The sequence below is a fragment of the Lepus europaeus genome, chromosome 1 (assembly GCF_033115175.1).
Source record: "Lepus europaeus isolate LE1 chromosome 1, mLepTim1.pri, whole genome shotgun sequence".
In the NCBI taxonomy this organism is placed as follows: Eukaryota; Metazoa; Chordata; class Mammalia; order Lagomorpha; family Leporidae; genus Lepus; species Lepus europaeus.
In genome coordinates, this window is record NC_084827.1 from 29,031,753 (window position 1) to 29,043,692 (window position 11,940).

The window sequence follows — 11,940 nt, forward strand, 5'->3', positions numbered from 1 at the left end:
TTTTCTTTCATTTAGTTCAGTAAGTGTATTTTATAGAAAAACTTATTTTTATATTATCATTTTTCCATTTTTAAGATGTTTATGATTCTTAGTCCTTTCTTACTCACAATAATATCTGGAATATGACAGAGACAAAAGGATGAAGAGAACTCTCTGAAAACCCAGGAGAGTCTTCTTAGGAAGAAGTAACTTTTGATTAATACGTTGTGCTAGTTCCCAGCTTTGTTTGAATAATGAGTCTGTTTTTCTCAGTCGAGGGATATTCAGATGTTAGTTTTTACATCTTTTTGTAAAAGCCTAAAATTTTACAAATTTTTCATTTTTTCAGCCTCAAATAATTTTTATATTGCTTATTTTTAGTATTTCTATCTTTTCATATTATTTATCTTGCAAACATAATATACTCCTTGAATTTAAAAGTATTTCACCAAATAAATTATTTGGAATGTATTATTGGTAATTCTATTTAATATATAATTCACAACTTCCAAATTTTTTAATAGTTTTCCACAGTGATAAAAAAGTTTTCTATGTTCTGAATAATTATAAGTAAATTGGGCATTATTCTCTTTATGACTATTAATATAATCCCAAATGTTAATATAAATTACATTTGCTGTATAACATATATTGAGAAAAATATAAATTTACTCAGTCATGAATCTATGACAATTGCTAGTAAAAATTGATCATTGAATAGCAGATAAAGATTGGAAAATATGATTGAGTATCTGATACAAGTAAGTCATTTTCTAATGCCTTTATTGTATTTTATAACTTAACAACAAATATTAAAACCTTGCCAGCAAAGTTGAAGTTTTGAAGATTTAATGAAACTGAATATCATCATTATTGATACTTTCCTTCATTCTATGTAATTCAGTTTTCTTGTTCTCCCTTATAATTGTTTTTCCATAATCCTGACAGTATTCTAGAATAAGTAATGTGGTAATTCTGTGCATTAATTTATGACAAAAAATGTGGCATAGTTTTGTTTTCATCTTCCCTGCAATGTGTTTTTGTGTCTGTGTGTGTTGTGAGTTTATAGTTATAACATGTCTGGATGAGTAACATTAACTATGGACATTAATCTTGAAGTGAGGCTCTATAAAATCAAAATAAAGGAGTCTTGCACAAGCTATAACAAAATAATCTTAAGTCAATCACAATGCACTTAAAATTTAAGAGATTATAAAAAAGATGAGATTAATGTATTAGAAAAAAGAACTAAAAGGTGGTCAGAACTAAAAAGAAGCTGGATGAATGAAATATTGGTGGTTTGATATTGTCCACTGCTCTTAAAAAATAAATAGCATAAATTGAATCAGACAATGTACTATCACTAATGTTGAAACCAAAACTAAAAAAAGTATCCTAAATGAAGGGGTAAGATAAAATAAGAACAAAGCTGATAAAGAATCAATGTGCGAATCCAGTATGATAAACAATCTGAATATAATAGAATAAACACCTCTATTTTTGCTCCTTCAAATAAGCTTCCTTGGATGTCCATTCTCTGTCTCTTGTTGGCATCTGGGGCTTGTGCTACAGCTGTCTACTCATGTTCACTAGTAAGAGTCATGCCTCTCTATGAATTCAGACTCTCTTTGTAATTAAAATGAGTACACTGTAGTATATGCCGTCACTGCAAACACGTATGTGACTCCATGATTTCTCCTTTACTGTCTAATGTTTGACTTATGGCCAGTTGTAACAAAACTCAGGAGGGAGATTCATTGTTTTTTAACTTTTATTTAATGAATATAAATTTCCAATGTACAGTTTATGGATTACAATGGCTTCCCCCCGCATAACTTCCCTCCCACCCGCAACCCTCACATTTCCCGCTCCATCTCCCCTTCCATTCACATCAAGATTCATTTTCAATTCTCTTTATATACAGAAGATCAATTCAGTATATATTAAGTAAAGATTTCAACAGTTTGCACCCACATAGAAACACAAAGGGAAACATACTGTTTGAGTACTAGTTATAGCATTAAATCACAATATACAGCACATTAAGGACAGAGATCCCACATGAGGAGCAAGTGCACAGTGACTCCTGTTGTTGACCCAACAAATTGACACTCTAGTTTATGGCACCAGTAACCACCCTAGGCTCTCGTCATGAGTTGCCAAGGCTATGGAAGCCTTCCGAGTTCGCCAGCTCTGATCATATTTAGACAAGGTCATAAAAGACAGGGTGAGGATAGTACCCAATGATCCTAAGAGTGGCATTAGCCAGGTTTGAACAATTATACAGCATGAAGTGGGGAAGAGGACCATCAGTACACACAGGTTGGGAGTAGAGCCATTGGAGGTAGAGTAGAGGTTATGATTACAAAGGAATGAGGCCCAAGTGCTCTAGACAATGTCTAGAACAAAGGACAGAGTCATTATTAGAGGAGCTAAGAAAGGTGCTGTCTAAGCTACAGTTAAGTTTTCTGATTGAGAGGCAAATAGAACCTGACAGAAGGGGCTTGACAATAATCTGTTGGGCTTCAGGTCTTATAAGTTAAGAGGCCCAGACCTATCTATCTCTTCACATGGGGTATATCCTAAGGGAGGTGTGAACCTCCTGGGGGAAGGCACCCTGTTGACTTTCATTACTTGGCTGGCCTGGGAGGAGAGTTGGCCAGGTAAAGGCAGGGGGCATCTCTAACAAGAAATTTACAGTTCTGCCTGCAATGTTGCTGACCCTACTTGGCCATACCCTCAGCTGCAGTGGTCACTTTGGAAGTTGGGCTGAGTGAAGGGCTTTTCAGCTTAGAGCCAATAAGATCTGTGGCTCTGACCTGGGCATCCTTCGACTCCAGGGCAGGTCCATTTCCAGTGATCCAGCTCTTGGCAGAGCTGCCAGGGCTCTTCACAAGCTGACTTCTGCTGAAGCCCAGGCTTACCACATTGAAAGCCACTGCAGTGGACTGGCCTGTTGGGTCTCCTTGAGGGCAGATCACTGTACAGATTAGCCATTAATAGGCCTGCCACCTATTGCTTCTGATGCTTAGCTTTCTTTTCCTCCTGGTTTTTGTTAAAGCAGACCAGAGGATGCAAGTCAAGGGAGTGCCAAGTCCCATCTCTAATCTTCGGTGGCCTGAACTACAAGGCTATAGTCACAGGCATGTTCTGTAGTAGTTTTTCTAAGGTAGACAATGCCCATGAGGAAAATTACATTCTCACTTTAAAACTTTCTTTCTCTTTGGTCTGAAAGGGAGGTTTTTTCTACTTACTGTTTATTTCGCTGATGGCGAAGTAAATCTAGCTATGAAGTTATAATTTAAGCTCTTATTTTGGCTATGCTATTACAGAAAAATGTTAGCCATCTCTTTTATAAGGTCTAAAGATTAAATTGCGCATCCTACAGATTCCTTCATATTAGAATTAGTTTCCTACCTTGAAGAGAATAGAGAAATGAAAGAACAAGTTGACTCATTGTTTACCTTCACTCTTTTGCCCCCAGAAGATGCATGGTTTTCACATCTTCATTCTCCAATCAAAAAGCCTAAGTGAAATGAGATAAAGAGACAGCAATTATTTGTTTCTTCTGGTATGCCTCAGCCTTCAGCTTTCATGGAATACAGGAGCTTCCTCACTGAATCGTTTTATAATTGGAAGATCCTCCTGGATGCCAGTGCACACCCAGTGCCAACCTCTAGATGTGACTCTCCCCAACATATAATACAATTTATGACTGTGGAGAATGCTTTGTATAGTGAGCTGCCTTTGGAATGGAGCCTTGGTTAGGGAGCTCAAACTCAGCTGCATTCTATAGTGTCCAGGTAATCCATGGGACTATCCTATTCCCATACCTTTCTTGAGTCAGGACATCTGGCTCCATCCTTGATCCTGGTCCACTCTCTTTATTACTTGCTATCCCAGGAATATATGTTAGGATCTTTCAAGAATGTACTCTCACTATCCTTAGTTCCAATGGCAACTCTATGAGCCAGTGTGAGAGGCCTGAAAACCTTGTGAGCATCTTCAAAATCATTAACAATTTTTGTAGACTTCTTACAACTTGACTTGAAAAGGAAACACTTCATTCAAGGAGAATTTCTGGGAAGGAGAGGAGAAAGAAAGAAAACTCCCAATTTTAAGTAATACTTCCACTTTAATATGTAAACTTGAATCTAGTTAATGAGCAAAAATGTTTTGAGGGCTTGCTAATATTCAGCATTCATTGACAAGTATGTTGCTATGTTACCACCTCACATTTATTTTTTTAAGGTTTGATTTATTTATTTGAGAGTTAGAGTTACAGACAGTGAGAGGGAGAGACAGAGAGAAAGATCTTTTTTCCATTGGTTCACTCCCCAGATGGCTGCAATGGCCGGAGCTGCACCGATCTGAAGCCAGGAGCCAGAAGCTTCTTCCGTGTCTCCCACGTGGGTGCAGGGGACCAAGGACTTGGGCCGTCTTCCACTGCTTTCCTAGGCCACAGCAGAGAGCTAGACTGGAAGAGGAACAGCGGAGACCAGAACCGGCGACCATATGGAATGCCAGCACAGTAGGCGGAGGATTAACCTACTGTGCCACAGTGCTGGCCCCAGCACCTCACATTTATACATTTATTATTACATAAAGTGCACTTACAGTCATAGTTTCATGTAAGCATCATGAAATATTCTAGAAACGTGGTAGGGAAGAACATACTTTGTTCCAGGTTTAGGGGAGACAAAGTTAAGAGAAGTTAAGTGATTTCCCATTGCTAAAAAACTGCTAAATCAGAAAGCAGGTTTTCTTCAATTATAATGGCTACAATTTCCAATTCCCCTTCAGCTCAAAGTAATCATAAAAGTGCTTCATTGAAATATAGTTTTTTTGTTCATCTTTGAATGTTTACTTGATACAAAGCCAAAAATGCGTATAGTAATATTTATGCCATAGGATAATACGTGTTTATAACTTTAAAAGGACTGCAGAAAAAACAACACTATATACTCATGCTTGGTAAATATAATGCTTGATTTCAGACAGCTTTCATTATTATGCAAATGTGGTTTCTCTACTTCAATTAACTATAGTCCTATGTTGATTACTGAAGGATATCTTCTGAGAAATGTATCTCTAGGTGGTTTTTTCTTTATGCACACATCATAGAGTGAGATTGCCCAAACCTAGATAGCACAATCTACTCCATATCTATGGCAAATAATATATAGTCTCTTGCTCTTAGATCCATACTCCTAAGACTATGATGAACAAACAACATGAGTGGAGTTGCTACTGTTGTAACAGCACACATATTTTTACAGTAAACAGTTTCTAGTACGGACTAGTATAATTAAAACAACAATAAAAGTATAGTATAATAAAGTAAATATGTAAACCAGTAACAGTTGTTTATCTAGTATTATGTCCTGTATAATTGTATGCTGTATAGCTCTTTATGACTGTAAGTGCAGTAGGTTTCTTCACACCAGTATCATCACAAATGCAAGTAATAAATTGTGTTATGATGTTACAACAGCTATGGCATGGATAAATAATGAGATTATTTTTGGCCCCATTATAATTTTGTGGCCCCATCATGATACTAAGTCTTTCATTAACTAAAGCATTTCTATGTGTCACATAATTGTAGATGCATTTGAACAACAAATTTTAGGCAAGTGGTTATTTCATTTCTATTTTGCTTACCATTACACTTAAAATATTTGGTTTATTTTAAATTAATTTATTTTAAATTTTTATTTTAAAATCCATCCTGCTTTCAGATAATTAATATATATTTTTAAAGAATCAGTCCATCTTCTACACAAGGGCCTGGTTCTTGTGGTTATACAACTCTCAATCTACTTATATTTAAGACAATCAGATATATTTACTAACTACATGTCACACATGGAAATTCTAGTGTGTGTGTATGTGTGTGTGTGTGTTGACAGGCAGAGTTAGACAGTGAGAGAGAGAGAGAGAGAGAGAGAGAGAGAGATCTTCCTTTTTCCGTTGGTTCACCCCCCAAGTGGCCAATATGGCCGGCGCGTTGTGGCTTGTGCACTGCGCCAATCTGAAGTCAGGAGCCAGGTGCTTCCTACTGGTCTTCCATGCGGGTGCAGGACCCAAGCACTTGGGCCATCCTCCACTGCACTCCCAGGACACAGCAGAGAGCTGGACTGGAAGAGGAGCAACCAGGACAGAATCTAGCACCCCGACCGGGACTAGAACCCGGGGTGCCTAGTGAGCCGTTGCGCCGGTTAGTGTGTGTTTTAAATTGTCAAACAATTGATTAAATTTATTTCAAATAAGGTATATGTTCACTTTTGTTTGGTATCATTTCTATAAAACATCTACCAGATGCGTGTTACTATGTCATATCTTTGTGTAGATATCACTCAACATGAAGTTTTACTTAATTATGCACAGATCATTTTACCAGGAGCTAAATAAACCATTTCATGTTGCTTAAATCAATATTTGGAAGAAATTTATATTTGTAGTAGAGAACAAAAATCAGATGTGCTGTGCTATTGCTGGCTGGCTAAATGGATCTTTTCCCCTCAAGCTAAAGAACAGTTGCAGCCGCATGACATACAGATATTTACCCATTCACTAGATAAGTCTATCTATGTGTCTTCTGCTTTAGAATAAACGTCCTCTGTGCAGCTGGAGTCAAGTTGGAAGCTGGAGAGCCTTGCCCCTTGTAAATTGTGGATGACTGTGGTGGGACCTTTACAATGGGTACCATATGTTATAGTATTTTTCAAGCAATCAAAGGTTTTGCATTTCTCCTGTGGGACTAAACCACAGACCATGAGAGTTTGCCAGCCATTAACACTAGGTTTCCACAGTTGGGAGGTAAAAACATTTGCCGTTTGGAGAGGGCTATTTTCCATGAATAAATGTAGTATGGTTCAAGTCAGAGGAAAACAAGACCCCTGGGACCCCTTGATGGGTGGTGCCCTGACAGGAGCCATCCTGATAGCAAGAAATGGACCGGTAGCCATGAAAGATTCGACTGTGATGAGTGACATTCTCCTAGATTTAAATGAAAGAGTTGGTATCATGTTGACAGGATTTGCATCTGCACGATTTTCCAATGGTCTTCAGTTTGCTGAAGACCTCTACCAGTTGCTTTCAACCCAGTTACCATTCTCATCATTTAGAGACTGCTAACATTATCAGTAGGACTTCTTTCCAAGGATTTCTTTCATGTAGCGAGCTGTAGGTAAAGAAGAATTTCACAAGATTAAGTTATAGTATACACTGAACACTTTTATCTATTTAAGGAAACATGAAACATATTAAATGGTACATTCGTTTGTTCATATTTGAATTGCATTTGTTAATCAAAATGAATGTCTCCTATCATTAAAAAATAAATGCTCATAAGATGAAGTATCAAAGAACAAGCAACAGTGAATCATGACCATCATTTTCTAGTGACTTCTCTGCCTGGTTTTGGTGTTCTGTTTTTCAAACAATAAAAAGGTCCTGGAATGTAAAACAAAACAAACAAAAACAACAACAACAAAAAAACAAAGGACAATAAATGTTATCATAGAGCAGTATAATTGATGGTAATTGATTTTTTTTAAAAAGATTTATTTATTTTGTTTGAAAGGCAGAATGAGAGAAAGAGATAAAAAGGGAGGGGAAAGAGAAAGAGGAGAGACTGAGTTTTTCCTCTGTTGGCTCACTCCATAAATGGCCATGAGACACCAGGAGTCAGGAACTCTATCCAGGTCTCCCACATGGGAGACCATGCCCAAAGTACTTGGAGCATCTTCCTAGTCATAGTAGCAAGAAGTTGGATAGGAAGTGGAGCAGCCAGAACTGGAACCTGTACTCAGATATGGGATGCCAGTTCAAGCATTCACCACAGCATCAGGACCAACACTGATAACTTTGACCTCCTCCAGGAGAGACTTCTGAAAAAAGCTGCCAGCACTCTCACATCCACCATGCTTGCCACTTACTGTCTTGCTAGATTTCCCAGTTGATAACTCTAACTTTGATTTTATTTCATAAACAACATAATATTTAAGGCTTAATCAAATAAGACTCAGAATACATGATATGGAGGTGAGTTCTAGTGAAATGGGTAACTTTAAAGTGATAAATAATTTTTGAAAACATTTTATTTTACATATTCGAAATGGGGAGTGGGAGAGAGATTGAGACAAAAGTAAATCTCTCAGCTACTGGTTTACTCCACAATGATAACAAAGGCTAGGATGTGTGAGGCCAAGGCCAGAAGACTTGAACTCAATCCAAGTATCTGACAAGGCAGTAGGCTCCAAACTACTTCAGCTATCATCTGCTGCTTCCTAGGGTATACATCAGTGAAAGCTGGAATTAAGAGCACAGTCAGGACTTGAACCCGGGTACTCTGCTGTATGATGCAAGTGTCCCATTGTTAAGTGTAATAATCAATGTGGCAAGTCCTCCCCCCCCCCCAATAAAGTGATAAATTCTCTTAAAATCATCTCTGTGTGTGCACATTTCTGTGTGTATGACAAGAAATGCAGTAGAAGTGCTAAAAATGCAAAAACTAAATTTATATTATTTTAGTTTTTCCAGAGAAGATCTAAAACAAGCAAGTCATTTAAATTCTTTGTCTTTCTCACCCCAGAATTCTGTACTCCTTCAAATTATTTCTTATTTAAATAAAGTTCCAAGGACTAGAGAACTGACAAAAATACACTCTTTCTTGCTCGCGAATCTAGGATAATTCTAAAAATGTAGAGTTCATTGCAACCCGTTTGTTATAAAATTGGAGATATTAAGGCTCCATTCACTATACACCTAATTGCAATCCAGTGCATTTTAAAGGTATGCATTGCAGTTTGGGCTGTGGCTGTGTCAGCTGTCACAATTGTAAGGAGCCTATCAGAAAGTGGTGATTCTTGCTGTTTGCTATTGGTCTTCAACAGCGCCTGTTCAGCAGAGTTCTGTTTTAGTGGAAAGGTTAATCATTTGAATTTATTGAATATTTAAATAAGAACATCATTATCCTACGTCTTCTTTGAAAGGGAAAGGAAAATAAAAATACTCTGTCCCCAGGGAGTGTTTAGTCCCTGTAAGAAGGGGAGGGCAAAACATCTCTGTGCCTTTTAGAAGGTCATGGAGAATTAACAAATGAATTGTGTATCTTTGGGAACTATGCTAACAGTTATTTACTGGTGAAGTGTTGGGTGAGAACATAGGTAAGAGAATGTGTACAGAAGTTTATTTTGATAGGTCACTCCTTGAAAGTCTCAGTCACTAAAGAGATTAATCACCAACAAAGCAACGCCACTTACACACCCAATCACTTCTCTTGCTGTTTTATTTTTCTGTTAGTTACATCTCTCTAGTTGTTAGTAGCAGGTCATGCAATTCACACCAGTTAGATCAATAAAAGAATTCATTATCTTTTTACCTAAGGATTCTAGGTGTGATGGTGATTCTTTGCTTAAACAATACTTGAAATCAGTCTTCCTGATCTCCTGACATTTCTGTCCAATTGACTTTACTCCCAGTTTCTACAAAATATCCTTTGTTGTGTACTCCTTAATGTTCCAGTGAAAACAACAGAAGCTTTATTTTCTTTCTTTCAGACACTGGCAAGTGGCATCAGATTTATTTATGTTGGAACAACTTCGGTTACCTGCCCTTTGGAAGTTTAATCAGAGGAAGGCTGAGGCCTGCCTTCTTGACTCACAGCTGCATGGATGGCCCACTCTGAAGCTCCTTCCCTGTTATCAAAGGGGCTGAAAATGTAAGAAAACGCAAGCAAGGGTGGATGCTGGCGGAAGACCTATATGAACAGCAATAAGAAGAAAACCCATGCTTTATGGTTGACCTTATTAACATGCCATCCCATATATAAAATCTCGATTTGATTCCATAAGGATTTATGTTATTCATATCTAGATTTAACATCCAGCTTTGAATGCAGTATGTTTAGGTGAGGTTCACTTCAACTTTGTTAACAATATCTTATAACTTACAGTTAAATCATACATTTATTCAGGGAGAAAATATCTCAGAAAACTACAAAGAGATAAAAAGATAGTTTTTTGATTTGAGAGGAGGAGAGGATGAAAATATCACATCATTGTTGTTAACTTAATGCATATCTATTCTAAAAATATAGAAGTAAAAGAAATCCCAACTCTGAAAATGTAATAAAATTTTTTCTGTTTCTGTTGTTAATTTTGTTTTGTATCATATATTACCTGTATATATTTGTACTAAGCCATCTTGTTTTTTTAATTAACATTTAAAAAGGATAAAGAGAATGACAGAAAAGGGGAGAAAAAGCAAGTGGCAAGTGTTTGGATACACTGGTTCACTCTCCAAATGCTAAGCCAGGAACTCAATGCAATTCTCCCAGCTGTGTGTCAAGGAGCCACGTACTTAATCCATCTGGTAATTTGCAACAAAATGGAGGAATCTGGAAAACATTATGCTGAGTGAATTAAGCCAGACCCAAAGGGACAAAAATTATATGTTCTCCCTGACCGGCGACAACTAACTGAGCACCAAAGGGGAAACCTGTTGAAGTGAAATGGACACTATGAGAAACAGTGACTTGATCAGCTCTTGTCCTGACTGTTGATGTACAATGCAATACTTTATCCATTTTAGTATTTTTTTTTTGTTCTAGTACTATTGGTTGAACTCTGTAATTAACACACAATTATTCTTAGGTATTTAAATTTTAACTGAAAAGTGATTCCTGTTAAATATAAGAGTGGGAATAAGAGAGGGAGGAGATGTACAATTTGGGACATGCTCAATCGGACTTGCCCCAAATGGTAGAGTTAGAAACATACCAGGGGATTCTAATACAATCCCATCAAGGTGGCATGTACCAATGCCATCTCACTCGTCCACGTGATCAATTTCAGTTCACAATTGATCACACTGATAGGTCTAAGAGTCCAAAGGGATCACACAAACAAGACAAGTGTCTGCTAATACTAACTGATAGAATAAAAAAGGGAGAGAATGATCCAACTTGGGAAGCAGAATACACAGCAGACTCATAGAATGGCAGATGTCCTAAACAGCACTCTGGCCTCAGAATCAGCCCTTAAGGCATTCATATCTGGTTGAAGAGCCCATGAGAGTATTGTAGGCATGGAAAGCCAAGATACCATGGAAAAAAAAAAAAAAAACCTAAATGAAAGATCTCTGCGAGTGAGATCCCGGTATAAAGAAAGGGGCCATCAAAGAAGGAGGTACCTTTCTCTGAAGGGAGGAGAGAACTTCCACTTTGACTATGACCTTGTCTGAATAAGATTGAAGTCGGCAAACTCAAAAGGCTTCCATAGCCTTGGCAACTCATGACTAGAGCCTAGGGAGATTACCGATGCCATAAACAAGAGTATCAAATTGTTAAATCAACAACAGGAGTCACTGTGTACTTACTCCTTATGTGGGATCTCTGTCCTTAATGATCACATGTGATCCAATGTGAAGTAATGTGAAGTGATGCTATAACCAGTACTAAAACAGTATTTTTACACTGTGTGTTTCTGGGTGGGTGCAAACTGATGAAATCTTTATATAATATATACTAAATTGATCTTCTATATATAAAGATAATTGAAAATTATTCTTGATATGAATGGAATGGGAGAGGGAGTGGGAGATGGGAGGGGTGCGAGTGGAAGGGAAATTTTGGTGGAGGAGGCACTGTAATGCATAAACTGTACTTTGGAAATTTATATTTACCAAATAAAAAAAAAGAAAAAAAAAGAAGTCAAGATTTGAAAAAAAAATAATATTAAGAATACACACACACACACACAAATTCTCGTTTAGTTGTCAGCTTCCTAATATATTTATTTTGAATTGAATCCTAAGTCCATTAAGCAGTGCTGGAATTTTTGCCCGCTTACTTCCTTGTCTGTAGCTTCTGCCTTGAATGTTCTGTTTGTAATCAGGTTTCTGTGCTCTGTCTTCTTAAGATTCCAGTCACAGTGTGCCTTTATATCACTGCTT

At 37.2% G+C, this 11,940-nt stretch overlaps 1 pseudogene; it reads left to right on the forward strand.

Annotated features, from left to right (window-relative positions):
- The first annotated feature begins 6,620 nt into the window (after positions 1-6,620).
- LOC133762343 (mitochondrial import inner membrane translocase subunit Tim17-A-like) lies at positions 6,621-7,119 on the forward strand (annotated as a pseudogene).
- The last annotated feature ends 4,821 nt before the right edge of the window (positions 7,120-11,940 follow it).